At 54.3% G+C, this 6144-nt stretch overlaps 2 long non-coding RNA genes across 2 annotated transcripts; one reads left to right on the forward strand and one right to left on the reverse strand.

Annotated features, from left to right (window-relative positions):
• Window positions 1-53: 53 nt before the first annotated feature.
• LOC107209610 lies at window positions 54-4580 on the forward strand. Its single transcript, XR_004499154.1, has 2 exons — window positions 54-510; window positions 1970-4580. It is a non-coding gene; the product is annotated as an uncharacterized LOC107209610 (long non-coding RNA).
• Window positions 3344-6032, reverse strand: LOC107209609. Its single transcript, XR_001523634.2, has 2 exons — window positions 5335-6032; window positions 3344-4790 (listed from the first exon to the last, which is right to left on the reverse strand). It is a non-coding gene; the product is annotated as an uncharacterized LOC107209609 (long non-coding RNA).
• Between the last annotated feature and the right edge of the window lie 112 nt (window positions 6033-6144).

Consider the following 6144-nt stretch of genomic DNA (forward strand, 5'->3'; position numbering starts at 1 on the left):
GGGCTGCCGGGAAGGGTCGCGCCGTTGCCGCGGTAACGGGGCTCCGGCACGGCCTGAGGCCCCGGGCGAGGCCCGGCCGCGGAGCCCCCGGCACGGCCCCTCCCGCCACTCCTCGGGCGGGCTCCGTGCTGCAGGCCAGCCCCAGGCTAGGGCCGCCGCTTCCCCACCAGCCCGGCCTTCTCCGGGGTCTCCAGCCTGGCCGGGGCCCAGCTCGGCCTTGGCCTGGTCCCAAATTATTTAGGGAGAAGAACAAACGCCTGGGAGGGGCGAGAGTGTCCCTGCAAGGATAGTAGAGAGGCTGCTGCCACCATGGAGGGGGCCCTATACTGGAGTTCGGTGGTGTGAGCACACAACCAGCCCGGCTCTGGGATTTTATCCTTCCTAATCCCATGTAATTGTAATGCCTGGGAAAAGAAGGAACAACCTCTGCAGTGTTAGATTCGGCAGAGAGGAAAGACACCCTCCCTGTGCGGCTGTTGCTGAGGAGGATTCCCCTTCTGACAGCCTGAGGTAGGAGTGAGCTGTGGTAGAAAACAGCCTTTGTGTCTGCGATGGGAGTGAGGGACTGAACTGTGTTCTGAGGGAAAGGGAGTGAACAAATACATAGAAATTTATATTTACCTTGAGAGTGGGAAGGCCCTGGCACAGGTTGCTGAGTGAAGCTGTGGCTGCCCCATCCCTGGCACCTTAATGCCCCCTCACTCCTGGAAATCTCCTTGTGTCACTGATGGGATCAAACAGTTCAATTTACAGGCACACAAATTGGTTCCAATTAATTTGTAAGGGCTGTTCAGAACATGGAGGGGATGTGGCAGCCCAGGGAGGCTGTACTGACTCCCAGCTGGAAGATCCAGGCCTGGATGTGAGCAAGCTGTGCTGAACTGGGAGTACTGATTATTTACAGACATATCACAGAGCTGGAGCTGACACAATTTCTATCCCTCTTTTCACACTGTGCTTCAAAGGCAGCCAGATGACAGAGCACCAGGAGGGCTGGACAGAGCAGCTGTGGCTGCCCCATCCCTGGAATTGTCCAAGGCCAGGTTGGACAGGGCTTGGAGCAACCTGGGGTAGTAGAAGGTGTTCCTGCCCATGACAGGAGGTGGAACATGATGGGCTTTGAGGTCCCTTTCCACCCAAACATTCCATGACTCCACGAAGGAGCGCTGGGGGACTTTGCCTCACTGGTGCCAATACAAAGTGATGCCAGAAAGGAGAGTCAGGAGGTTCTGCCCTGCATGGGCAGCTCAGGCTGTCCCCTCTGTGCATGCCCGAGGTGACCTTGGGGAAGGTGGCTTCAGTCACTGCCCTTGGACTGGCAATATGCTCCTTTGGGAGTAAGCCAATATTCTGAGAGGACAGATATAACCTGATCCAGGCTTGGCCTTGCTGGGATGTGCTCCAGCCATGACATCACTCAGTAATGCCACGTCTGTTTACTACTGGGGAAAGGTGCTGGATTGGAGGCTGAAATCCCTGGTTTATCTCCTGAGCAGGTTAGGAGCAGGAAGCAGCATTGGCAGCCACATCTTGCTCTTTTCAGGCCAAGAGAAGTCAGTGTCCACGGGAAACGCAGCTCTGCTCTGTCTGAGAATTCACCTCTCCTGTTTCCATGCTCCCTGTAAGACAGTCCTGCCCTCTGAGGCTCAGGAAGTTCCTCATCCCCCCCAGCTTATCCCTGACTCATTTCCACACAGCACTTTGCTAGAGGGGTAGATGGGTATCTGGAATCAGGTGGCTACTGTGCCATCCACAGACTTCTCATTAATGAATCAAAGGATTAAATGCAGAGCTGAAGCTGCTGGAAGGTAAATTCAGACCTTTTATGGGATGAAAACTGCCCCCAGCAGCTAAGGCAGGACTTTGCTCCAGCAAAGCACCCAGCTCCGAGGGTCCAGAGTTTCCTGCATCCCTCAGTGCTGTGCATCTCTGTCATGCAGCAGATGGGATTTTTTTGATTACTTTGCAGGTGACAAATCAAGGTCAAGGGATAGATGCTCCCCTTCAGCACAGCATGGCCAAGAACACAGGAAAACCTTAGGGTCAGCAGCAAAGGATGTGCTTAAAAGACCACATGGTTTTCTCTCAAGCACAGTAAAACTCCTCACCAGGAAAGAGCTGCTCAGCCTTTTTCCATGAGCCAGTCCAAACCCATCACACCTATTCACTCTCCAGGATCAGCTTGGCATCACAGTGAGTTCCAGTTCCATGGCAGAGGATAGCACGGCACCGACACTGCTCCTCCCTGGGGCACAAAGCCTCCCCAGCCCCCAGGCCAGCCTGGGACACAGCACTGGGACACAAATCTATCTTTGGGTCACCTCTAAAGCCCTGGGAGCGTAAGACAGGCAGGTGACAGATGGCTGGAGGCAGGGGATCATGGGGACTCGGCCACCCCACAGCAGCCACCGCTCCGTCTGCCAGCCAGGGCTTAGAAACCTCTGGAAAAGCTAACACGGGGAAGAGGGAGCAACACTCAGAGAGTGACAGGGTAAGGGGCAGAGCAGGGGGAGGGAAATGGCTGTTTGTGACTCAGAGCAGATTACTCTGCGGGAGTGCACTCCCCAGAGAGCTGCTGGGGTGAGTGGAGCTTGGAGAGGCCTGGGAATCCATCTGTGTGCGGGAGGTGGCTGAAGTCACCTCCCCGCAGACCAGAGGAGGTCACTAAGCTCCGAGTGAGCAACTGTCACTCCACACCCCTGAAATCCATAAGCAGCCTGGAAATCTAAAGCCTGTCATTAGGAATGATAAAAACAGTAATTAGAGCCTGGCTGTCATGAGTTCACACCTGGAACATCAATATGAGGTGTTTACCCAGCAGCAGGAGAGCACTTCCCCCGGAATCCATCCTCTGCGGAAGCACCAGGCACAAAGCTCCACGGACCACTCTTCACACAGGTGTAAGTAAATCCTGCAGGGAGCCTTTAACCACCTCAACAGCAGCTCCCAGCTTTGAAGGATCCAAAAATGCTGCTGCTGTGGGGGCACAGGAGCTACATCAGCTCCTGGGCCGTGGGCTGTGCCTGTCCTGATCCCAGTCCTGGTGTTTCACTGGGACTCAGCTGGGTGCACAGTGGGCTGCACCAAGGAGTTAAACCTTCAAAACAAAGATTTGGAGGCAAACAAGCTGTGCCAAGGAGTTAGATCTTCAAAACAATGCAGATTTGAATATGAGAGCTGTTCCATGAATTTAGCCTTAATTACATCCTGTAGAGCTATAACCAGCCACCACACTGTAAAGCAGGTGAAAACCCACACTTTTATTTCTTTATGGTATCACAGGTGGAACAGCTTAAGTTGGAGTGTCCTTAACAACAACAGCAACAGCAAAGAAATACAAGGATGGCTTGAAAGTAGCTTTATTTAGTAATAGTGAGTCTGTACAGAGCTAGGGAGATTCCTGCTGCAGTACAGCAGCTGTACTCCTCACTGTCTTCCCAAATGGCTGCTTGGTTTGCCAAACCCATTTCTCTTCAAAATGTTAATAGATGACATTAATTAAAACATGAGCCAAGCCTAAAGTAAAGGTTTTTTTCTAATCAAAGTACTTCTAAATTATTACTCTCTTGGCCTCTGCGATGTTGGCACCTGACTGGTCACTCAGGGTTTACCCTGTACCAGCCATAAATTATCTCATCTATTAAAAATAGATTCCCATCCCTCCATCCTGCGAGGGGCTGAATCAGCAGGGAGCTGCACCCACAGCTGCACAGCCCAGGAAATTGTGTCTTTAGGGTTGGCATGATGGTTCCTTCCCGCACAGGACAGCTGCTGAAGGATTGAGGTGAGTTTGGTCACCCACAGGTTGCTGACACACATGCCATCTCCAGAGTGAGCCAGGAAGCAGTGCCAGAGCAGGGAGTGGAGGGTCAGGAGCTCTGTCCCCGAAGTCAGTGTCCTTTCAGCTCGCTGGGACAGACAGAAATAGGCCTGAAAGCACATTCCCCAAGCGGCCTAATTTCCCTGCCCTCACACAATGTTCTCTTTCCTCCTCAGCACCAGGGTATTTGTTTTATTTTAGGATTTAGGAGCTTACAACCTTTATCGAAGGATAAAGGTGCTCAACAATTGACTGTAATTTTTTTTGGTTTTGGGCTTAAGTATTGCAATTAAAGAGCAAAAGCCAGCCCAGGGTAACAAAGCAAGGCAGGTTAAACATCCCCATCACACAAGTCTCACCCAGAAAACAGCAGAACAGCCCCCAAGAAAATAATCCTCTCATTCCTGCTGTCAGCTTCCCTTCTTTAAGTACTTGAAAGTTCCTCCCTGAACCAGGCTGTTGTGTTCAAATAGAAAAAGGTCAGGGTGACACAGAAAGGGTTTAACTTCCTCCCCAGCACTGAATCTCTGACCTGGATGACATTCAAGGTTGTCAAGGAAGCAGTTACAAACAACTATATTTAGGAAATGAAAACACCTATTTCCTCTCTCCTCTGCTCAGAGGCCAACACTCACCTGCAGCGTTTGCAGGGAGCTGTGACAAGAAGCTTAATGGAAAGGAAGCAAAAAAAAAACCCAACCCCCTTCTTTTCACTGGTTTAGTAGGTCTTACAGAGGAAGAAGATGGGTAGAGATAAAAAGACTAAGCCTAAGTAGAGCACAGGACCAGCTTAACAGGCTCAGAATAAACCTTCCTCCTGCTGTTATTTAACACCAGAGCCGGACACGCGCTCCTGAGCCGCTCCTTCCTGCTGAGCCCAGCACTGGGATTCCTCTTCCCAGGGGGCTGTGGCACCCCCAGCACACGAGAACTGTCCCTCAGGCTGCCAAGTGAGTGACCCTGGGTGGCCCTGCACATGCCAAAAGAGAAATCCCAGTTAGAGCCCTGCTCCTGGCAGAGGGGGGTTAAAAACCAGGAGTTTTCCAGATGAGGTCATAGGCAGAGCTGCTGCCTCCAGGCTTCCCCATCCCCTGCAACCAAAACAACACGTGGTGACGAAGCTCTGCCACCCACACCAGGGCCCCAGGGCACCGAGCTGGGACCTGCTCCATGGACAGGATTCCTCCCTGGAATTTGGCTGCCTTGGTAACACAGAGGGGCTGGGGCAGTAGATGTGTGGTACAAAATACAGACACACAGAACAGTGGAATGGTTTGGGTGGATGAACCTCAAAGTTCATCCATTCTCACCCCTGCCATGGGCAAGAGACCTTCCACTATCCCAGGCTGCTCCAAGCCTCAATGTCCAGCCTGGCCTTGGGCACTTCCAGGGATCCAGGGGCAGCCACAGCTTCTCTGGACACCTGTGCCAGGGCCTGCCCACCCTCACTGGGAACAATTCCTGCCCAATCTCCATCTGTGACCAGTGGATCCCAGGCTGTAATCAATCCCCACCTTGTCAACCAGACCGGAGCAGTGCCACGTCCAGTCCAGTCACTCCTTGAACATTTCAGGAGAATGAAGGAATGAGTGACATGATCCAGGAGGAATGACCTGTTTAGAAGATGTTTAAAACGCTTTTTGAGGAGGCACCCTGCACATAAAAACTGAACAAAAGCATTTTCGTGTTGTGTGATCGGCACTTGAAAGGATCTGAGAAAACAGGCCCAAAACCTGGCCTGGTCAGGAGCGAGCGGCCATCCCAGCATGTCCCTGTCCCTGTCCTGTGCTGTCCAGGGGATCCCCCTGGGCTGGCGGAGCACCCACTGCCCCGTCCAGGGCACCTGTGTCACCCTGTCCCGCCGGGCAGCGACCTCCACCGCCGCCGCTTCGGAGCGCCAGGGCACACCCGGCCCCGGGAGCTTAATGAGGGTGATGGAGGCAGAGCTTCCCCAGCACCGGAGCACCGCCCCGTGAGCACCGCCATCCGGGGAGTGCCCGTTCCGGTGATCCCGCAAAGCCGAGGCAGCGCGGCGGACCCGGTACCGAGCCTTAGCTCAGCCCGCACGTCCTTGGGGGGGCCTATCGCGGTCCCGATCCTAGTTCCGGTCCCGGAGCTCGGCACGGCACGGCCAGCTCGTCCCTGCGGGGCCGGTTCCGGTGCCGGTCTCGTTCCCGGTTCCGGTCTCGTTCCCGGTTCCGGTGCAGCTCGCGGCCCCTCCCGCCCCGGAAGTGCCGCCCGGCGCGCGCAGCCAATGGGCGGCGGGGCCACCGGGACACGTCGCGCGCCACTGCGCTCCCGTCACCCCCCGCGTGCCGCCGGGG

The sequence above is a fragment of the Parus major genome, chromosome 11 (genome assembly GCF_001522545.3).
Source record: "Parus major isolate Abel chromosome 11, Parus_major1.1, whole genome shotgun sequence".
Classification (NCBI taxonomy): domain Eukaryota; kingdom Metazoa; phylum Chordata; class Aves; order Passeriformes; family Paridae; genus Parus; species Parus major.